The sequence below is a fragment of the Lynx canadensis genome, chromosome B1 (genome assembly GCF_007474595.2).
Source record: "Lynx canadensis isolate LIC74 chromosome B1, mLynCan4.pri.v2, whole genome shotgun sequence".
Lineage (NCBI taxonomy): Eukaryota > Metazoa > Chordata > Mammalia > Carnivora > Felidae > Lynx > Lynx canadensis.
The window spans coordinates 168,417,578-168,442,364 of record NC_044306.2 but is presented as its reverse complement, the minus strand read 5'-3'; the positions used below and the strand labels follow the sequence as shown (position 1 = coordinate 168,442,364).

Here is a 24,787-nt window from a genome sequence, read left to right as displayed (position 1 = left end):
CGAGCCATCAGCCCAGAGCCCGATGCGGGGCTCGAACTCACGGACCGCGAGATCGTGACCTGGCTGAAGTCAGACGCTTAACCGACTGCGCCACCCAGGCGCCCCAAGATTTATTTATTTTTGAGAGAGAGAGTGCAAGTGGGGGAAGGGCAGAGAGAGAGAGAGAGACAGAGAGAATCCGAAGCAGGCTCCAGCCTCCGAGCTGTTAGCACAGAGCCCAATGAGGGGCTTGAACTCACAAACTGTGAGACCATGACCCAAGCTGAAGTCAGACGCTTAACCGACTGAGCCACCCAGGCACCCCAGTGCACATCATATTCCTTAAATTTGAAGTTCTTTAAACCAATAACGCACAGAGAGAGATGTTGTTTATTTATTCTAAGGACCTAGAAATGAGACAGCTTAATGATGGTGTTTAAACAATCACCAGCTAGTCAGTTTTAAATATGCTTCCTTCCACAGTGTTCTTTATTCTGTAAATTAAATGGTAAACATACTCAGTTTACCCATATTTGTTAAGTAACTACCGTGTGCCACACATGGTGCTCAATACTACTTATATATGAAATAACTATGATGTAACAACACTCACTTAATGGAGTTTTTAGTCTCATTTAGAATAAAAATACTGAAAATTTCAGGTAAGTAATTATCCCATATTTTTAAAATCTCCATTTTTTATCTTAATGAATTTTCCTGCTGTATGCTATACATCTTTCCCCTTTCTTTTACAGCCCTATTGAAGAATAATTGAAATATAATAAACTATAAAGTTTACAAATATGTTAAGTTTCAAAATGTGTATATACTGTGACACCATCACACAGTCAAGATAATGAACATATTGTCTATCCCCCAAAGTCTTCTCTTTTATCATCCCTCCTCTTATTTATTTCCAGCCTGCTCCCCAGCCCCAGGCACCTACTGATATTTCTCTCACTGTATTCTAGTTTATACTTCCAAGAACTTTATACAATTCTAGTATGCATTCTTTCTTGTATGGTTTCTTTCATTCAACGTAATTATTTTGAGACTTATCTATTTTATCACATGTATTAATAGTTCATTTGGTTTCATTGCTGTGTAGTATTGCAGTGTGTGGATTGCAGTTTGTTCATCCATTCATCTGTGGATGGCCATTTTTGTTGCTTCCAGCTTTTGATCATGATTATGAACAAAGTGTTCATGTGCACAATTCTTTGTGTGGATATATGACCTCATTTTCTTGGGTTAATAAGGAATGGCTGGTTCATATGATAGGTTTAGATACGCATTTTTAAGAAATTGTCAAACTTGCCTCGCCCAGTATTGTCTACTCTGTGCCTTTCCCCTTTGTCCATGTTCATCATTCCATGTGCCACCAGCGTGTTGGAGAAATTTATCTACAAAGTTGCTACATCAATCTGGCTTCCTAGGGGACGCAAGGCCCTGAACATCATGAGGAATGAGATGTTGGGCCTGATGTGCATGCAGGAGATGTACTCAGTCTTCAAACCACTGAAGGCTGCCCGCATCACTGCCTGCTTACACATGACCATGGAGATAGCGGTCCTCATTGAGACCCTTGTAGCTCTAGGTGCTGAGGTGCAGTCGCTTAGCTGCAACATCTTCTCTACCCAGTTACCATGCAGTGACTGCTGTTCTAACCTGGCATCCCAGTGTACTCCAGGAACGGTGACACAGACGAGGAGTACCTCTGGTGCATTGAGCAGATGCTATACTTCAAGGATGTACTTTCTCTCAACATGATTCTGGATGACAGAAGTGACCTCACCAACCTTATTCACATCCACAGCTCCTGTCAGGCATCCAAGGCATTTCTGAAGAGACCACAAGGGGGTCCACAATCAATACAAGATGACAGCCAATTGGATCTGGAAGGTGCCTGCAATCAATGTCAATGACTCTGTCACCAAGAACAAATTTGACAACCTATATGGCTGCCAGGAGTCTCTCATAACAGCTTCAAGCAGACTATAGACATGATGACTGCAGGCAAGGTGGCAGTGGTAGTTGGCTATGGCGATGTGGGCAAAGGCTGTGCCCAGGCCATGAGATATTTCTGGGCCTGTGTCATCATCATGGAGATTGATCCATTAATGCACTTCAGGCTGCCATGGAGAGTTTTGAGGTGACCACTATGGAAGAGGCCTGTCAGGAGGGAAACATTTGTCATCACCAAGGGATGTATTGACATCATCCTCAGCTGACACTTTGAGCAGATGAAAGATGATTCCATCATGTCTGACATTAGACACTTTGATGTAGAGATTGCCGTCAGGTGGCTGAATGAAAACACTGTGGAGAAAGTGAACATCAAACCCCAAGTGGACTGCTACTGGCTGAACAATGGGCTCTGTATCAGCCTTTTGGCCAAGGGCCAGCTGGTCATCCTGTGCTATGCAATGGGCCATCCCAGTTTTGTGATGAGCAACTAATTCACTAACCAGGTATTGGTGCAGATAGAGCTGTGGCCCCACCCAGACAAGTACTCTGTCAAGGTCCACTTCCTGCCCAAGAAGCTACATGAAGCAATGGCTGAAGCCCAGTGGGTAAGCTGAATGGGAAGCTGACCAAACTGAGTGAGAAGCAGGTCCAGTACCTGGCCATGTCCTATTAGGGCCCCTCTAAGCTTGATCATTACCGCCACTGAAAACCAGGCCTGTTGTTTGTGTTTTAGCTGCTGGCCTTGCTAAGGTCCCACCTCTCTTCTCCAAGAGCAATTGGCACCGACTTTGAGGCAGGTTTGCTAATGTCCCCTGTTGTCCCCCCTACCCCACTCCCAGGCTAGTCACTCAGTCTTTAGCCTCTGCTGCATCCCTCATACTGTTCCATGTGTAGCAGGAGGAATTGAGAAGCCACTCCTCAAACCCTGGTCATGGTATAGATACACAGGAGACACCCACAGGGAAACATGAGCTCAAGGGTTTTGAAATTGCTCACTCAGTCAGTCCTTACTTAGATTGGAGGTCAGCAGTGGTGGTCATAAAGCCCATGCAATTTACCATCTACACCCTCCCTTGGTCTATGGACTTTATACCTATATTCTTAGTTTACTGATTCACTGTTTCTTCAGCACATGGCAGATGAGCATGAACTATAATCAAAGGCAGGGAGGAGTTATTGGGAGTTTGAATGCTTCTGAGAGCTTGGCTTAGTGCTGAACATTTTCTTGTTTAAGATATTTCTCAGAACAATGAGGTTAGTACTTTCCCTATGTTCCAAGGGTTAGAATATACTATTAAAGGACAACCAAAAAAGGACAAGGGAAGTGACAGCCAGAGTTTGAGAGGGTCCAGAGAATCATAAAAGCACGCATAGATCTGCTACCATTTGTAACATGATGGTTCCTATTACTACCCTGAATTGAAAAGATTCATTTGGTTTATAATGTTTATAATGTTAAAAGAGAGCTGGAAGAGGCTGAATGGGTGGCTCAGTTGGTTGAGTGTCCGACTCTTGATTATGGCTCAGGTCACGATCCCAGGGTTGTAGGATCAAGCCCCATGTCAGGCTCTGTGCTGAGTGTGGAGTCTGCTTGAGATTCTTTCTCTCTCTCCCTCTGTCCCTCTCCCCTGCTTGTGCTCTCTCCATCTCTCTCTAAAAATAAAATAAAATAAAATAAAATAAAATAAAATAAAATAAAATAAAATAAAATAAAATAGGGCAGGAAGGTAAGTAAATAAAAATTTTGGTGCCAAAAGAAAGGAAAAAAACAAATTGCCAAACTTTTCTAGATTTATTGATCATTTCCCATTTCTACTAGAAGCATATAAACGTTCTGGTTGCTCCATATTACTAACAAAACTTAGTATGGCTATTATTTTAAAATATTAGACATCTGAATGGTTTGAATGATATCTCATTGAGGTTTTAATTTGCATATACTTTATGACTAATGTTGTGGGCAGTTTTTTGTGTGCCTATTTCTACATGTCCATCCATATATCTTTTTGTCTAATTCAAATATTTTTCCCAGTTTAAAAATTTTTGTTGTATGTTTACTTATTACTGAGGTTTGAAGATTCTTTACATTTTCTGGATATAAATCTTTTATCAACTATGTCATTTTCGAATAATTTCTTCTAGTCTTTGGTCTTTATTCTGTTAGTGTCTTTCAAAGACAAGAAGTTATTCATTCTGATGATGACCAATTTATTATTATTTTTTTTTCTATATGGAAAATGTTTGTGTAATCCAGTATCAGAAATATTTTCTCTTATGTTTTCTTATGGAAGTGTTATCGTTTTAGTTTTTACTGTTAGACCTATGTTCTATTAAATTTAATTTTTGTATATGGTATTAGCTGTAGATTGAAATAATAATTATTTTTAAAATGCAGATATGTGTCATCTATTGAGTGTTATCTTTTGTACATGTTGTGAGCTATAGATTGAAATAATTCTTCTTTTTTAACAAATAAATAAATGCCATTTGCCTTTCCCCACAGAATTGTCTTTGCCTCTTTTCTGTACTCTATTCTTTTCTATTGAACTCTTGTCTATATTGAAACCAATACTATGCTGATTTGGCTATTGTAGCTTTATTATAATTGATGCCAGAGACATCAGTTAGTCCTTCAGTTTTTTAGGAATTAATTTTTATTAAGACTTTATTTTTTTAGAGCAGTTTTCAATTCACAGCAAAACTGAGAGGAAGGTACAGAGAGTTCCCATATACTCCAGCCCCCACACATCCACAGCAGAGTGGAATATCAACATTCCCTAGCAGAGTGTTCCTTTTGTTAAAACTGATGAACCTACAGGGCACCTGGTCAGACTTCAGCTCAGGTCATGAACTCAGAGGTCTGTGAGTTCAGCCCCACATCAGCCTCTGTGCTGACAGCTAAGAGCCTGGGGCCTGCTTCAGATTCTGTGTCTCCCTCTTTCTCTGTCCTTCCCCTGCTCACACTCTGTCTCTCAAAAATAAATAAACATTAAAAAAAATTTTAAAAAAACCTGATGAACCTACATTGATATGTCATAACCACCCAGTGTCTATATAGTTTACATTAGGATTCACTTTTGGTGTTGTACCTTCTATGTGTTTAAATACATATATAATGACATACATCCATCATTATGGTATCATATAGAGTATTTTCACTACCTTAAAAATACATGTTCAGCCTATTCATCCTTCCCTGGACCCAACCCCTGGCAACCACTAATGATTTTATTCTCTCCAAAGTTTTGCCTTTTTCAAAATGATATTTGGTTAGACTCATATAGTACGTAGCCTTTTCATATTGGCTTCTTTCACTTAGCAATATGCTTTTAAGTTCCATCCACGTCTTTTCATGGCATAATAATTCTTCTTTTTAGTGCTAATATACTGTTCTATATTTATTTATCCATTTAGCTACCAAAGGACATCTTTGTTAGTTCCAAATTTGGCAATTTTAAATAAAGTTTCTATAAACATCCCCGTGCTGGTTTTTGAGTGGATGTAAGTTTTGAACTTCCTTGGGTAAATACCAAAGAGTGCTATTGCTGGATTGTATGGTATGAATTTGTTTAGTTTTGTAAGAAATCTCCATGCTGTCTTCTAAGGTGGCTATAGCATTTTGCATTCCTGTCGGCAATGAATGAGTGTTCCTATTGTTTCACGTCCTTGTCAGCATTTGGTGTTGTCAGTGCTCCAGACTTGGGCCATTCTAATAGGTGTGCACTGGCAACTCATTATTGTTTAAATTTGCATTTCTTAGATGACATATGATCTGGAGCATCTTTTCATATGTTTATTTGCCATCTGTGTATCTTGTTTGTTGAAGTATCTGTGAAAGGTTTGGGCCCATGTTTAAATTGGATTGTTTTCTTACTGTTGAATTTGAAGAATTTTTGTATATTTTGGAGAATAGTCCTTTATTAAGTATGTCTTTTGCAAATATTTCTCCCAGTATGTCCAGCATGTGGCTTGATTCTCATTTTCTTGACATTGCTTTTTGTAGAGCAAAAGTGTTTAATTTTAGAGAAGTCCAGCTTATTATTTCTTTCATGAATTGTGCTTTTGGTGTTGTATCTAAAAAGTCATTGCCATGCCAAGGTCATCTAGGTTTTCTCCTATGTTATCTTCTAGGAGGTAATTTTTAAGTTTATTTATTTATTCATTCATTCATTCATTCATTCATTCATTTAGAGAGACAGCACACAGCAGGGGAGGGGCAGACAGAGGGAGAGAGAGAGAGAGAGAGAGAGAGAGAGAGAATCCCAAGCAGTCTCTCCACAGAGCCCCATGCAGGGCTCAAACTCACAAACAATGAGATCATGACCTGAGCTGAAATCCAAGAGTCAGATGCTTAACCCTTAACCAACTAAACCATCCAGGCGCCCCTCTTCTAGGAGTCTTATAGTTTTTGTATTTTACATTCAGGTCTATGATCCATTTTGAGTTAAGTTTTGTGAAGGGTTTAAGGTCTGTATCTAGATTTTTTTTTCATGTGAAAGTCTAATTGTTTCAGAACCATTTGTTAAAAAGACATATCTTTGCTTGATTATATTGTCTTTGCTCCTTTGTCAAAGACCAGTTGACTATGTTTATGTGGGTCTATTTCTGTGCTCTATATTTTGTTTCATTGATCTATTTGTCTATTCTTTTGCTAATGCTACACGATGTTGATTACTGGCACATTATAGTAGGCCATAAAGTCGGTAGTGTCAGTTTTACAAATCTGTTCTTAGGTTTTTCATGATTCCCTTTATGAGGGTGAGAATAACCCTTTTTATTTATAGTCTACTAAATTTTTTTTTAAGAAGGAATAGATGTTGCATTTTGTTAAATGCTTTTCTTGCATCTATTGAGATCATATGGTTTTTGTTTTTCATTCTGTTAATATGATGAATTACATTGATTGATTTTCAAATATTAAACCAGTCTTACAATCCTACAATGAACCCTATTTGATCATGATATATTATAATTTTTATATTTTGGGGGCTTAATTTGATAAAATGTGCTAATAATTTTTGCATTAATTTTTATAAGAATTATTGGACTGTAGTTTTCTTTTATTGCAATGTCTTTGTCTGGTTTTAGTATTACAGTAATGCTGGCTTCATAGGATGGATTATATAGTGTTTCTTCTTATGTTTTCTGAAAGAGATTCTGCAGAATTGGAATGACTTTTTCGTTAAATGTTTGGTAAATTGAGAAGCCATGTGAATATTGAGCATTGTGTGTGTGTGTGTGTGTGTGTGTGTGTGTGTGTGTGGGATGGATGGTCGGGGGGGGTGTTAGTTTATAATTGTAAACTTAATTTTAAAAATAAATCAGTGTTTTCACTCTTTATATTTTCCCATCCATTGTCAGCTCCCAGCTCTTTTTTCATTCCTCTGTGTTGATCCAGATTTTTATCTTATGCCATTGTCCTCAGAAGTTCTTTAATATTTCTTATAATATAGACTTGCTGGCAATGAACTTCTCTAGCTCTTATGTCGAAAAAGCCTTTATTTCACCTTTATTTTAAAATATAGAGTTACAAGTTGACGGGCTTTTTTTTTCATTAAAGGTGTTGGTCCTTTGTTTTCCGGCTTACTTGTATTCCAATAAGAAATCTATCGTTAATCTTATTTTGTTACTTTTTTTCTCTGTCTTCTTTTAAGAGTTTATCTTTATCACTGGCTTCAAACAATTTGATTATGATGTGCCTTGGTATAGTTTTTATTTTTTTCACAACTCCTGTACTTGGGGTTTGTGGGGCATCTTGGAACTATGGGTCTATAGTTTAATTCAAGTTTGGAAAAATTTTGGCAATAGTTTCTTCAAAACTTTCTGTCATACCCCACCCACTCCCCCTCCCCCCTTTTAGGGACTCAAATTACATGCATATTTGGTTGCTTGAAATTGTCTCACAATTCTTTGAATTATTAGTGAGGTTATGCCCTCTGGTGTGTGAACTTCACAAGTGTTTCTCATTTCCCCCTCTCCTCACTTAGGAGGAACAAGAAGGTTCAGGTGGGCTGGAGTGGGCTTAAGTCCCATCCCTCAAGTCAAGTAGGTGCTGAAAAAACCCATCTGTTTAGACTTTGTTAACTAGTTCTTACTGAGGGTAAGCCTTGTTAAGAATAGTCTTTTGGTTCATTTCAAAATGGTTCCTTTTCCTCTCTCTCTGACAGAAATGTGAGGGTATTTTTCTCAGTTCTTCATTGTGGGAACCTGGTTGAACTCCTGGAGGTAAAACTCAGCAAAAGTGAATGAATGTTTTACACTACTGAGTGCTGGATATTTTTGTATTCTATAAATATTCTTGAACTTTGTTCTAGGATACAGTTAATTTACTTGCAAACGATTTGATTCCTGGTGAGTCTTACTTTAAAGCTTAGTTAGGTAGGGTATGTAACATTACTCTAGGGCTAATTTGGCCACACTGGTAAGAGAACTTTTCTGAGTAGTCTACTAGATGTTGCTTGCTTCTGAGGTTCTTCCCTTGACTGCTGGGAACAGGAACTGTCCTTGGACTACTGGAGAGTATTTTCTCTAATGCCTTTTCCTAGCCCTTGGTAATTTCTTCACATGCAGGAGCTGATAGTAACCTAGCTGAAGTTTCTGGAGGGAGTTTCCATGAATCTCTACAGCTCCTTAGGTAGCTGTCTAGCCACGATGGCCTTTCTTGTCTTCCAGCAATACCTGCCTCACTCAGGGAGACTGCTAAGCTGAGCCTGGTTTCCCTTTTCCTCACCAAGTCATGCAAAAATGTTTCAGAAATTATTGTCTTTAGTCTCCTGAAGTATAATATCTTGAGACCTATTGTTCATGCATTCCTTGCCCCAGCCTGTTGTTTTAGTAGTCTAAAGTTTAGAGGGGCCTGTTACTCAGTTTTGGCTAGAAGAAAAATTCCTTCATTTTTAAATTTTGTTTTTAATAGTTATCTGAATTGGATGGTTATGGTTTATGTGTATTTGGATTTTTGTAACTCAGTGGCATTAAATATATAAATTATGCAAATTTAATTTAGGATAATTTAAGAATTTTAATTAACACTCCATGTTTAAATTTTATTTTTTATTTTTTTTTTTTTAAATTTTTTTTTTTTTAACGTTTATTTATTTTTGAGACAGAGAGAGACAGAGCATGAATGGGGGAGGGGCAGAGAGAGAGAGGGAGACACAGAATCGGAAGCAGGCTCCAGGCTCCGAGCCATCAGCCCAGAGCCCGACGCGGGGCTCGAACTCACGGACCGCGAGATCGTGACCTGGCTGAAGTCGGACGCTCAACCGACTGAGCCACCCAGGCGCCCCTCCATGTTTAAATTTTATATAATGTAAACAAACAAATTCCACAACCAAAAAAGCCCCCAACAAATTTTAGGAATTCTATATTTTCAAAGCTGGACAGATCAATGGATCGCAAAGTATGTTCATGCTACTGACACATTTTGGCACCATCTTTTGTTTAACTTAGTTGAAGTATGTTGAGTTTGAATTCTGTAAAATATTCAGTAATGAGTTGGTTATACAAAGTGTTTTTGATGTAAGTTTATCTCTCCTGAAAGGAAGGCATTATTTTTTTAAATTTTTATTTAATTTATTTTTTTTTAATTTACATGCAAGTTAGTTAGCATATAGTTAGCATATAGCAACAATGATTTTAGGAGTAGATTCCTTAATGCCCCTTAGCCATTTAGCCCATTCATCCCTCCCACAACCACTCCAGTAACTCTCTGTTTGTTCTCCATATCTAAGAGTCTCTTGTGTTTTTGTCCCCCTCTGTGTTTTTATATTATTTTTGCTTTTCTTCCCTTATGTTCATCTGGTTTGTATCTAAAGTCCTCATATGAGTGAAGTCATATGATATTTGTCTTTCTCTAATTTTGCTTAGCATAATACCCTCTAGTTCCGTCCACATAGTTGCAAATGGCAAGATTTCATTCTTTTTGATTGCCGAGTTATACTCCATTGTGTGTGTGTGTGTATATGTATATATATATATATATATATATATATATATATATATACACCACATATATATATACTATATACTATATATATATATATAGTATATATATATATATATCCATTCATCCATCAGTGGACATTTGGGCTCTTTCCATACTTTGGCTATTGTTGATAGTGCTGCTATAAACATGGGGGTGCATGTGCCCCTTCGAAACAGCATATCTGTATCTCTTGGATAAATACTTAGTAGTGCAATTGCTGGGTTGTAGGGTAGTTCTATTTTTAATTTTTTGAGGCACCTTCATACTGTTTTCCAGAGTGGCTGCACCAGTTTGCATTCCCGCCAGCAATGCAAAAAAGATCCTCTTTCTCTTCATCCTCGCCAACATCTGTTGTTGCCTGAGTTAATGTTAGCCATTCTGACAGGTGTGAGGTGGTATCTCATTGTGGTTTTGATTTGTGTTTCCCTGATGATGAGTGATGCTGAGCATTTTCTCATGTGTCGGTTGGCCATCTGGATGTCTTCTTTTTTTTTTTTAATTTTTTTTATATTTATTTATTTTTGAGAGACAGAGAGAGACAGAGCACAAGTGGGGGAGGGGCAGAGAGAGAAGGAGACAGTAAATCCGAAGCAGGCTCCAGGCTCTGAGCTGACAGCACAGAGCCCGACGCGGGGCTCAAACTCACAGAATGTGAGATCATGACCTGAGCCGAAGTTGGACGCTCAACCGACTGAGCCACCCAGGAGCCCCCTGGATGTCTTCTTTGGAGAAGTGTCTATTCATGTCTTTTGCCCATTTCTTCACTGGATTATTTGTTTTTTGGGTGTTGAGTTTGATAGGCTTTTTATAGATTTTGGATACTAACCCTTTATCTGATATTTCATTTGCAAATGTCTTCTCCCATTCCGTTGCTTGCCTTTTAGTTTTGCTGATTGTTTCCTTCGCTGTGCAGAAGCTTTTTATTTTAGTGAGGTCCCAATAGTTAATTTTTGCTTTTGTTTCAAAAGGGAGGTGTACACATAAGTGTAAAAGCTGAGGTTCACAGAGCTTTTGACATCTGCTTTACTATGTAGCTGAAAGAATCAGAGCAAGTAATGAGACCAACATATTGCAAGGTTCAGAAATAAATGCGTTCTGCTATTCCACATTAATTTAGTAGTTGCTATAAATTCTTAGGTAAATTTGTGAATTAACAATAGAAATTTAATGAATTTAATGTATTTGTAAAGTTGAGGAAGCTACATTTATGCTAGCTCCAGATTTTGTTACATGAAGCTATAAATTATTATCTACTTTGATGTTTATTAAATCCCTTTAAGGGGAGGGACCTCCCACTTTACTTCCTCAAAGGAATCAATATCTGTGTAATGTTGCTCTCCTCAAAAGTAAACTATCTGACTAATAGTATTTGGAAAAGCTAGTCTGTGCCTGGATCGCCCCACCCTTTCCTGGTTCTCTCCCTTTTCTTCTCCATCTTTCACAATTGCTCTGATTTGCCTCTTAATATTCCTGGGGGAAATCTGGGACAGAGTATTATTCAGGATCTATTAGGTCTGCCAGACTCACTCGTCCTCTTTCTTCTGCCTTTTGGATTCTTGGGCTCTTTGCATTTAGTGTGTTGAGAAGAAGGCCAGGATCTTCTGGTGACTGACTAGTAAGGCTTCATTTGGAACCCTTAGAGAACTCTTTTTGGCTTCCTAGTCACCACATATTCCATCCAGCTTTACCAGCAAAAAAAAAAAAAAAATTGATGTTTTAAAGTTTGCTTCTAAAGGTGAAAAGATATGATAAATCATCTATTTCATAAACCACAACAGGGGGCTTCAAATCATATACTTATTTCCTCAGAGTAAGAAGGAGATCTCTTTAATCATGTATTTATTCATCAAACCCCTATCTGTAGCATCATATTAATATTTATCAAATATGCAATGATGTGGGTACACTAGCTATTCAGTGTTGCAATACTTTTGTACAATCTAGTAAACGTCTAGTTCCCCAGGCTCCCAAGTACTCACCCACTGTCTTAGCAGTTATAGTCCTTCCTTCAGGACCATCCTGAACACCCCCAAAATAACAACTAATGTATAACTAGCTGGCATAGTGGGATACTGCTAAGACTCTATCCAAGCACTACAGTTTGGAAATGGAAATGGAAATGGGGTTGGTATCCATTTTGATTGTGAGACCCATGGCAAACAGGCATTTGAAAAATTGACTATCACCCCTGCCTAACACATTAAAAAGAAAGTAAGCTTAAAAGACATATTATAAAATATAATAGAGAACATAAGAACAATTTTTTTTTACTAAAATTGATGTTTCTTTCAAAAGTTTTTATGGGAAAAACTACATTAAGTGTATAATTTTTTCCTCTGCTGGTACCTATAAAAACAATGTGAGATTTAACCCAAGAGAGGTAAAAAAGAAACTATTTACTCAAAACCTGCCTTTTTTTAAATTTCAGTTTAAGTTTTTATTTATTTATTTTCAGAGAGTGCACCCGTGTGCTCACACACTTATGGTGGAGGGGCAGAGAGAGAGGAAGCAAGCAAGCTCTGCACCTTCAGCACAGAGCCTGACATGGGTCTCAGTCTCATGACTGGGAAATCATGTCCTGAGCCTATATAAAGAGTCCAGTGTTTAACCTGCTGAGCCTCCCAGGCACCTTTCTTTGACAGAAAACTGCCTTTCTTTGACAAAAGATTTTTTTTAGTTCCTTTTTTAAAGTTTCTTTATCCATTTAGAGAGAGAGAGAGAGAGAGAGAGAGAGAGAGAACAAGTGGGGGAGTGGCAGAGAGAGAGGGAGAGAGCGAGAATCTCATCCCAAGTAGGCTCCACACTGCCAGTGCGGAGCCCAATTGGGGGGCTCAAACCCACGAAGCTGTGAGGTCATGATCTGAGCCAAAACCAAGGTTTGGATGCTTAACCAAATGAGCCACCCAGGTGCCCCTCTTTGACAAAAGATTTGAAGTGGCTTACAAGAAATGCATATAATAGAAATACAAAGTAAAATATAAATTTGGATAGTCATCAAAGTGAGATTAAACTAAAAAGACATATTTCTAGGCTTCCTGGACTATTCAGTTGCTTAAAGTGGGTGATACATTTCATTCTGAGGCTCCTAGCAGTGAAGTTTAAAGAAAACCAACAACGAAGAAATTTAAAAAAAAAAAAGTTGTGAAGTATTTTTATATCTCTGGATGATATATCTCTGGATGATATATCTCTGGATGATATGAGGATGTTGTAGCTTAAAATCAGTACAGGAAATCATGATGGAAAAGTGATAGACTTAACTACATATAATTTAAACATATTATATCAAAAATAACAATATAATCTGTCTTTAAGGGAACATAATAGTCTCAGAGAAATATTTCTAGGACATATGAAAATATGTGATTTTTTTTCTTCTGGATTTGCAGATGATGCTTAAGAACTCAGAAGGATTGTCCTTGGTGGGTGTGTCTTCTCCTTCAAATATTTTAGATGTCAGGCAGAACAGACTTACAAACCTACTAAGTGACCCGCTTAATTTTTACCAGTTTTCCTCCACATTCTGGAGGTCCATCCTAGGATGCATGCTTTTGGTAAAGTTCTACTTTATACAGAAATACAGAAATTACAAGTTTGATTTCCAGGTAGTTTTCATTGTTCAGATAACCCTGTTACTGTGCCTATAGCCACAGATAATTGAACAGCTGATTTAAGCCAGTGAGCCTTTTCCAGGAGGACTTTGACACCAAATCCAGGTGATTCCAATCAGTCTGGCATCACTTGTAAGGGGAAAAAAAGTGCAGGGGGATATTAGTGATGATAGCTCTCTATCATGAATGCTATAAAGCAGATAAAAGTCATTTCTCAGGGTTGGGGAAGAGTGAAGCAGGTCAGCAGAGAGGAAAGAGAGGATTTTGTGATTTTTTTTCTTTTTTCCTGTAGCTTTTCAGTTATTGGTTCCAGATCCTTCTTTGTCCTCAGCTGAAATTCTGCCCTTCACTTTCCTGAGAAGCATTTATGTGTTTATAAGTCTCCCTCTCTATTTAAGTTAGCTGCCAAACAGTTCCTATGAAAACGTGGACCCATCAGAACTTTTGATGTGTATCCTCACCTAAATCATGCCAAAGAGTGTAACTTCCAGGCTCCATGCCTTGACTTCTGATTACTCCTTAAGAGTTTGGCTCTGAGACTGTGTCACCTACCTCCACACCTGACTAAGGTGTGCAAGCCTTGTGTTAGCACAAATGCCCCTCCTTCTTCTGATTTCTCCATGTTACTTTTAGATTCTGACTTCTGTGATTCCGCACACTCCCATCTGGTCACTGCACAAAGAAACAAATTAAAAAATATTGAGGTTTCTGGTAGGGACAGCTTGATCATTTTTTTTCTAAATATTTTTACATGACAATATACCTTAAAATTCAATGTTAAGGGGCACCTGGGTGGCTCAGTCTCTTAAGCTTCTGGCTCTTAATATCAGCTCAGGTCCTAATCTCATGGTTCATGAGATTGAACCCTGAGTCAGGCTCTGCACTGACAGTGCGGAGCCTGCTTGGGGTTCTCTCTCTCTGCCCCTCCCCTTCTTGAGCGCTGTTTCTCTCTCTCTGAAAAATAAACAGTAAAAAAATAAAATTCAATGTTAAATTTAAACATCCATTATTGTATCTATATACCATTTTGCTGTATGTTGACAACACTACATTATTCTAGTCCAAATAGTCTCAAATTAATAATTTTATGAAAATAACATTAGTTGAGAGTCCTTTTATATAATAAAATCAATTTATTCTTGTAGGGTCCCAGCAACTGCTGGGCTTAGAACATAAATTGAGAAATCAGCAGAATGTTTTGAAGAATGATGACTAATTTATAATTTCTTAAAAATACCATGTATAGAATTAATACCTTGCTTTTAATATATAAATTCTAATTTATATGTAGCACAGTAGGGATTATGAGGAAAAGCACTGCCATTCTGCATTGTACAGTAATGTGCTATCTTGTGGGAAGAGGTCTATTGTGCATTGTTTTATTAGAGATTTAATGGTCAGGAGGAATTTTCTCATTTAGGTTTTCACCACTGAAAGAATAAAAGTGCAGTTTGTCTTCAATCTTGAGTCCTTTGAGTGCCTTGTTCAACAATTTATGCTGTTAATTGCTATAGTTAAGATGACTAAGAACATTTCAGGAGTGCCTGGGTGGCTCAGCTGGTTAAGCTTTCGATTTCAGCTCAGGTCATGATCTTGTGGTTTGTGAGGTCGGGCTCTGTACTTTACAGCTCAGACCCTGGAGCCTGCTTCGGATTCTGTGTCTCTCTCTCAGCTACTCCACTCCACCCCCCCACCTCAAAAATAAATAAACATTAAAAAAATTTAAAAAGGTGACTACGAACATTTCAAATGCTACCTATAATTGAAAAGTTTTTGGAGTCTTAATTTCTTAGACAAACTGAAAACAATGTAGCATCATTACTATTTGTTATAATTGATGCAAAACCTAGTGTTCAGAAAGGGACCCAGGAGAATTAAGTACATTTATCATTAACATATATTTAAATTCGTTGCACTCCTTGCCCTCAAAAGAAGTTTGTTAAAGACTGCCCCCACCCCCACCCCGCTCCTTAGAAACAGGAGATCCGTAAGCTGGTGAGACCCCCTGCCTTGTAGACACCTGTACTGCAGAGCATTTATACACTTAGAAAAAAATACACCACATCACATCCAGGTAAACACTTTTGCCTATTTAAAGCTAGTGGTATTGAGACAAGATGATCCTATATAAAGAAAAAACTGGTGGAGCTTGAATGATGGTTTGGTTACTTTCAGCTGTTTGTTCTCTACAAAACCAGATAGCTGCGTACTCCCTCAGGGAAAACAGCTCCACAGCAACTCATTTTACACCAAAACGATTAACTGAACTTAATTGGGCATAGCATTTAATAAAAAGTCTCCTTTGGGAAAACAATTTTTTATGTGTCTGCAACCACACAGCATAAAATTGCTATGATTTGTGTACGTATATGTGTGTGTTTTAGTAACAACTTTATAGAAGACTCTAGAGACCAACATAACTTCTACATGGTGTTTGCCAAATTGTTGACTAGTAGAAAAATGTTGTTTTTTTTTCCAACACGTTTATATGAGACACCATCTTCTGACCAATGATTTATCAGATTCTTCAGGAATAGAATAAATGTGAATTTTGTTTGAAAACTCTTCCTCTTGCAAGTACCTCATGTGAACTTCCCTATGGAGACCTGTATTTCAAGCTTTATTTTCTTTGACAGAGGGAAATTCCTTTTTTATATCTATCTGAAAAATGATGAAAATATAAATCAATGAAGTACAGATTGTGATAGAGTTTACTGGTGCTCTTTTAGAACATTTTCTTGCTTATCCATTAAATTTTAAAATGTAACATTTTACCCCAGGGTTATAATATGCTTCTAATTTGACATAGATAAAAATGCCTACCATGGTGTTGTAGAGAAATTTCAATTTATGCAACATTTGTGCAGTATTCTACCTTAGTCTATAATACAATCGAAATAACTTTGAATTTTTCAAAAGCCTTAAACCGTAAGTTGTGAGGAAAAAAATGATACTTAAAATTAGTCTTTTTACTGTCAGTGAAGGGATAATATGCATACAAGAGAAGATATGAAAAATATGCTTAGTTGTCATTATTGGTGTTAAGACTCAGTTTGGGTAAAATGGAAAAGAGGTTTTATTCTGATTCCCTTTTTGCAATAAATTTAAAAGCTCATAAAATTTTGGAAATTGTATTGCAGGACATGTTGGAATAAATGTTTGTAAAATTCTTGCCTTAAAGTAAGAACTAAATGTTTCTAAGAGGAAATGTATTTGTCACAGATAAATGCATTCTAAAATAATCTGTTTTAAAGTAAATATAAACTATGGAATATTTGGTGCTCTGCTCCTTTGTATTCAAATATAAATCTGAGTGCCCCGAAATTATTGAGCTTCTCCAGTTCTTGAAGTTAAAAGTCTCCCACTTAGACTAAAGAAAAGCAGGTAGTCCTTTCACCATAGCGAAAATTAGCGCATGAGCTTTGGAAGGGCACATATGCATAATGAAATAGATTCAGCACATTTTACACATAAATGTGTCTAGGTCTGGTAAGGTCAAATGACTTGCCAATGATCATCTTCATTAAAGCTTGGAAATAGTCATAAATAGCTAAAAGAGAGAGGGAGAAGTTTACTTTTCAGTTGATTCTTGTGCTTTTACTGATTTTTGTATTAACATAGGATTACAATAATGTTCTATGGAGTGGCTGCCTGGGTTTAAATTTTTGTTCAAATACTTGCAATTATGTGACCTTGAGCAAATTATTTAACCACTCTCTGCCTCAATTTTCTCATACATAGCTGGGGATATAACACTATTTACTTCCTAAAATTGCTATGAAGGTTAAATGATTTACAACCATTTTGAATAGTGCCTAGAATGAAAATAGTACATTGAGCTGGATAAACCCAGAACGTGTGAGTAATGGTCTATCTATCTTTCATATGATGAAAAAGCTCCATTAAAGGATTTGTTTGTGCTTCTGGTTTCTTATACAAATATCCAAAGCAGTTTTGTTTTTAATAGCTAGAATACGGAACCAACAAAAATGTTCTTCAAAAGATGAATGGCCAACAATTCATGGTATATACATATCATGGAATACTACTCAACAACAAAATGGAACAAAACATTGATACACACAGCACTTGGATGACTATCCAGGGAATATTCTAAGTGAAATAAACCAATCCCAAAGGTTAAATATCACATTATCCCATGTATATAACATTTTTGAAATGAAAAAATAATTCTAGGAGGAGGGCTGGGGGCTGAGCAGGGGGAGGTGAATGTGGTTATCAGAGGGCAACACAGAGAATTCTCATAATGATGGGACTGTTTGGCATCTTGACTGGGGTGGATCCACAACCCTACAATTGTGATGATAATGTATAAAACTAAATACACCCTTCCATATACTGCACAAATTAATGTAGATAAAACTAGGTAAATTGGAACAAGATGTGTGGATTGTGTCTATTCAATATCCTTGCTGTATTTTGCAAAATATTATAATGGATAAAGAAAATAACTATGGGACTTCTGCATTATTTTTTATAACTAAATGTGAACTGCATTAGAACTGCATTTGAATCTACAATTATCTACTAAGAGTTTCAATTAATAACTAGGGTGAGGCAGAGCCTGCTTAGGATATGAAAATTAGTATCAGTACCCCATGTGTAGAAGATAGACAATTGTAAATTAAGATGTAAATTTTGTACTGTATACAAAAAAGTATATATAAAACATATCAAATAGAATATAATAGAACATGAATGGAATCATAGAATCCAAAATACCCTTGAGAGATAACTTTATCCAAGTGAAGGTTTTATTATTCTTTGGTAAAGTGAGTAAATATAAGTATGAGGTGGTGGTGGGTGTTGTTGGCATAAATTTTCTAACTGTCCTAACTTGGGAAGAAACTATTCTTTATTCTGAGATTATGCCCTCCCTACTTTTGATATTGTAGTTTTCTTTTCTTTTTTCTTTTGTTTTCTTTTAGTAGTTGTCATAGTGTCCTTCCTTGATAAAATAAAAAGTTGATAAACTTAAAAAAATGGAAGAAGTACAAATATATGCCCCTCCCCTTCTACTAATAAATAAAAAAGGGATAGGATAGGGAAAAAAAAAACAAATTAAAGTAATACTCAGCAGTAAAAATACAGCACTTATGTGGAAAAGAGAAGTGATATTGAATATATAAATGTATGTCAGTGTACAATGGTAAGGGAGAGACTGGAAAGTTGAGGGAAAGGTGAAAAAACCAGAGAAAAAGCATGAGCTTGCAGAAACTGAAAAAATGGTGAGAATGAAAATGAGAAAGAGACAAAGTGCAACCAAGGATTTTCCACATTAATCACATGCACAGAATTTCTGTTCACTAGGAGTTCTTATGATTGGGGCTGGTTTGGGCTCTGGGAAGTTGCACTGCATGTGTATTGAGTCTCTTCAGAAGGAACTTTCTGATGTTCATTGAGCATATTCTGTGGTTTAGAAGTTGCCTACTTCCTTCATACTCAAATGTTTCTTTTATTACAAATTTCCATACTATGTTTAGAGTTGGACTTTAGCTAAAAGATTAAATCATGTTCATAAATTAATAATATTCATCTTATGATTGAGTTCTTTTGAGTAAGAAAATTCTGGGAATTTTTCTATATTCATTATTTTTATAGGTTTCTCACTATCACTGCTTCTCAAGTGAATGTTTCAACCTAAATTATTATAGGCAATTTTGACATACGAGGCACATTTATGAAATCATCTGGGGAGAAACCTGACTGAAATTTTCACCACTGTTTTCCATAAGTTCATCCTTCACCCAGATTCTCTCATGAGTAAGTGCTTCCCTTTGGGTAAATACCACTCCCTCCGAATATCTCTTTTGGTTTCCTGGAGCTTCTCCATCCAATCCACAGTAACTCAACCAGGCCTCTTCCCTTGTCACCTTTATATTTTCAAACCATATGATAAAACATCATTAAAATTGCCATAATTGAGGTTTGATTTTTTAAAATTACTCTGAGTACATTTGCCAAATCTGCATTTTGCCTGTCAGGCTATAGCTGCTCACTGAGTGCTTCCACATTTCTCTGGCTAGAGCCTGAGGATTCAGAGCAGTGGGGTGAATACAAACCAGAAAACACTTTTCAGAACTCAGGGTCTTGTGATGGCATATAATCAGACACACACACACACACACACACACACACACACACACACACACACTGTTTTGTTTAGTTAGTTTAGTTACTTATTTTGAGATAGAGTATGCATGCATGAGTAAGTGAGTGGGGCAGGGGCAGAGAGACGAGGGAGAGAGAGAATCACAAGCAGGCTCCCCACTCAGTGCAGAGTTCAATGCAGGGCTGGAACCCATGAACGATGAGATCATGACCTGAGCTCAAGTTAGAAGCTTAACTGACTGAACCACCCAGGCACCCCCACACCAGTTTGTTTTTAACCTCTATTCATAGATGACAGCCTACATAGTACACAGAGATAGTTCCAAGTGTTATGAAAATTGATAGAGCTTGGTTTTTCCTCTTGGTATTAGTGTAATGGATTGAGTACCAAATATGCATTCTGAACACTGTAGTTATTCTGGAAGTAAACTATACACTCAAAATATGGACACTCTCAGTGATAAAGGATAGCCAGGAAGAAATATTTAGATGGATGCCTGCAGTGTCAAAATTCCCAAACTGGATGTCTTCACTTAAGTAAAATATGATTTCCAAATGATTATATTGAGAATGAATTATACTCAGAATATCGCTTCTGAAATTACAAAAGACTTAGTCTGTCAACCTTTATGCCAAAGTGATAACTTGATTTGCCCTCTTGTATTTGTGTATATTCAATTTTTTATGAGTTAATACCAAAATAAACTCTTTGCCATTTTATAGTTAAAGAATTAGCCGGTTTTATACTTAAGTATTACTGAAAATATTTTTGTAAAGGTTCTATATATTGTGTATTATTGCGAACCATCTATTCAGTTGTTGACATCTAATTTAGTAAAAAAGTTACCATGATTATTCTCTTTGATCTACCAGAGACTTACCATATATTTTTAAGTTTATTTATTTTTGAAAGAGAACACACAAAGGAGGGGCAGTGAGAGAATTCCAAGCAGGCTCTGCACTGACAGTTAAGAGCCCTACATGGGGCTTGATCTTATGAACCGTGAGATGACCTAAGCCAAAAATCCAGAATTGGGTGTTTAAAGCGACTGAGCCTCCCAGGTGCCCTGAGACTTACCATATTCTTGATTCATGTAAGGCTTAGCTCTTTCTTGCTTGCATTTGTCTACACTTCTGCTCAAGATCACCAGGAATGAATGTGTATTTGAACAACTAGGGCTTGTTTCCCTCATAAGGAGAGAGACTGCATGCAAAGGGGTACTGAGTAACATCTTGGTAATGATATACTAGGGAGTACTTATTGTAGGATTTGGGCTCATGGTCGGTGGTTTTGAAAAGAGTTTAAAGATTTTCTCTGAATTGGATGCTATCAGGAAATGTGGGTAATTACATGATTCTGTATATTAAATATATCTTATCTAGAAGGAGGGAATACCAGACCAAGGCTAATGATGCAATTTATAAAGCAGCAGCAGTTATTCATCTGAGCCAGGATGGAGGAATGTTGGATTATTTTTATGGTTTGGACAATGTTTATGTTCAGACCTATATAGGGATTCGTCTTGTTTTTTGCCTTGATTCATCATAACCACTGAGTGGCTTTGTCTGATGTTGATGTTCTGTAAAATTATTTATGTTCGTAGGAGAACATTGGATCTGGATGTATCAAGTAACTTCCTCGTAACACCTGGGTCCAGCTAATAGTACCAAGCTAACACCTGATGTTAAAGACAGCTTTTATTTTGCTCACATTTATTTTCTGTATCTTCCTTCCATCTCTAAAAGATAAGGATGTCTCTTTTAAAACTATTGTTCTCCTTTATCATTTATCATCTTGCCCATGCCATGAGGAAGATTTCAAGAGAAATAATGGAGCTCTTTTGGCCTCTGTGCTTCAGTGCAGAGTCCTCTAGTCAATGGTTCTCTGATAAATAATTCTCTCTCATAGTGATACAATATGTGTCACTTGTCACAGCCTCCTTTTGTCACCCTGCAGGGCTTTATTAAATAGAATCAGCTGGTGATAATCCACAGTGCCTTTCAGTTTAGAATACTTTGACTTCACCTTACTTCTAGTTGTTATGTAGAGTCTATATAACTTAAGAATTTGATTTGGTGATGCTGGATGTGTTTAAGGAACACAGAAACCAAGGTGAGAAGATGAATGTCACAATTGTCCGAGACCTCACATAGACAAGCTGAGAGAAGACCTCACAGGGTAAACATTGGTGAGCAAAGGATGCAATTCACTTGGCAGACTGAGGGAATGTTGGTTTGTTTGTTTGTCTTGCTCTGAATGTCTACTCTGGAGTAGATCCCAGCTCACTGGAGGCTGTGAAAATCGTGGCGTTATTAAAAACATCTAAGTGTTTGCAAGTCAAACTAGCCTGATTTATTTTATATTATGTTATCCTAGGATTGTTTAAAGTTCTGGCAATTGTTGGGGCACCTGGGTGACTCAGTTGGTTAAGCGACTCACTTCGGCTCAGGTAATGATCTCACAGTTCATGAGTTTGAGCCCTGCATCAGACTCTGTGCTGACAGCTCAGAGCCTGGAGCCTGCTTCAGATTCTCTGTCTCCCTCTCTCTCTGCCCCTCCCCTGATTGCGCTCTGTCTCTCTCTCCCTCAAAATAAATAAACATTACAAAAAATTAAAGTTCTGGCAATTGTTAAGAGTTTCCAGGCCTCCGTAACAGAGGACGCTTTTTTCTCATAGTCTTCCTGTGCCTCACAAAACATGTTGATACCCCAGGGTAACAATGTAGGATTATATACCATTTAAATGGTTGTAAATGTTTTCTATTTTGCTTTTAATGGTAACCATTTCTTCTGTGGACTTGTCCTATGTATGAAATAAAATAAAATCCCTTTGTCATCGTCCCTGTTTCCTTGGAAAATGTATGATGGTCTAGAGAAAAAGCATGAACTCTGGAGCCAGACTGAGTTCAAATCCTGGATTCCCAAATCCTTGTGTGACTTTGGGCAAGTTACATAATCTCTCTGTGCCTCTGCTTCCTCATCTGTAAAACTGGGTAATAACAGCAACTCTCTCTGTTGGGTCATGGTGATAATTAAATGAGTTTTTATACATTTATCAAGTATTTAAAACAGTTTCCAGCACACAATAAGTATTCAATAAATAAACTTATTATTCAACATATTATTAAATAAATTCAGCCTATGAATTACCTTCTAAAATATCTATTCAATTACCAGTAAAGTATGTCCATTATCTTTTGATTCATTACAAGTCTTACCAAACATAGAGGTGTAAAACAATAGTAATAATTTATTTTTATTTCTCACTGCTCTAGGGATTGATTGGGCCTTAGCTAGTTGGTTTCTGCTCAGGATTTCTCATACGGTTGCTCCTGGATGTTGGCTTGTGAGGCTTCTTCTCTCCTAATTCTGGCTGGTAGCTGGAATCTCAGCGGAAGCAGTTGTCTAGAACATCTACATGTGGTCTCTGGTTGCAATCTGAGGTTCTCTCAGCATGGTAGCCAGGTTCCCATGGCAAGCTTCCCAAGAGTATGAGATGGAAGGGAGCTGTATCTTGTTTTCTATTTAATTTTGCCTTAGAAGCAGGTTAAGACTAGCCCATATTCAAGGCAATTAGATTTCATCTCTTGATAGTAAGAGAATTAAGGAATGTGTGGACATGTTTTAAAACCAACTCACCGGGGCGCCTGGGTGGCGCAGTCGGTTAAGCGTCCGACTTCAGCCAGGTCACGATCTCGCGGTCCACGAGTTCGAGCCCCGCGTCGGGCTCTGGGCTGATGGCTCAGAGCCTGGAGCCTGTTTCCGATTCTGTGTCTCCCTCTCTCTCTGACCCTCCCCCGTTCATGCTCTGTCTCTCTCTGTCCCAAAAATAAATAAACGTTGAAAAAAAAAAAAAAACAAAAAAAAAACAAAAAAAAAAAAAACCAACTCACCAACTATAACAAACTAAAGCAAAAAAAAAGTGATAGAGATTTATTATAGATCACTCAAAACATTCTTCCCAACTCCTACAATATTTGTATTCTAATAAATGGTCCAGCACATCTGCACCACCTCTTCCCCCCCCCCCACCCCAAATAACTGGCGCTGGAGGGAAGGATTACGGTAATTGGTCTAATATTCTAGTTTTCATAATGGCTCATTTGGATTTATGTATGATTAAAATTCATTGGAGAGCTGCAATATCAAATGCTATATCTGAAATAATAATTTTATCTATTATCTTGAGCTTCTGTGATGGTTAAATTTTATGGTCAATTTAGCCAGGCTATGGTGCCCAGTCATTTGGTGTAACTAACTAAACACTAGTCTAGATCTGGCTGTGAAGCTATTTGTATGTGATTAACATATAATTAGTAAACTTTAAAGTAATAGAAAATACTCTTGGTAATGTGGTGGGGCCCATCCAATTAGTTGAAGGTCTTAAGAGCAAAAACTGAGTTTTCCTTGAGAAGAATAAATTCTGCCTCTAAGACCGCAATACAGAAATGCTACCTGGGTTTCTAGCCTGCTACCTACCCTCCCCTACAAATTTCAGACTTGAGGACCTCCTACAATTGTGAGTCAGTTCCTTACAAAAAAATCTCTTAATATACATTTATACCTATCCTAATGGTTCTGTTTCTCTGGAGAACCCTGACTAATACAATTGCTACTTAGCATTTTATAGTTGTGACTTTTATACTTTTAAGTACATGATAGGGACATTGAGTGTAGGGAATTTATATTCTCCAGGACTATGCCCTATGAATACTTATTGAATGAATCAATGAAAACTTGGTGACACTTTCCCCATAACTTATAATGCTCTTTATTTCATTAGTCTTCACTGATGGTTAAAGGACCTGAAGGTCAACTTAGTTTTTCTAAATCAACACAAAGTCATTTATATGTTAATTTATAATTCAGACTTTATCTGAATTTTGAGTGAATAAGACTAGATACAGGGGCTAGGTTAAAAATGACTGGGTTTGCTCTGAAAACTGAATTAGAAATATTTGAAAATGCCAGCAGCCTTCTCATTTTATACCATAATCTGCATTTATTAACATGTATCATATTGAGAGGTATACCACTCCTGATTTATATATTTGACCAGATTCAGAAAGTTAGAGTATTTAGACAGTGCACAGTAGTTATTTTGAACTG

General features: G+C 37.2%; 1 pseudogene; it reads left to right on the top strand.

Moving 5' to 3' along the window:
* Positions 1-1,422: 1,422 nt before the first annotated feature.
* On the top strand, positions 1,423-2,653 carry LOC115511618 (annotated as a pseudogene).
* Positions 2,654-24,787: the final 22,134 nt, after the last annotated feature.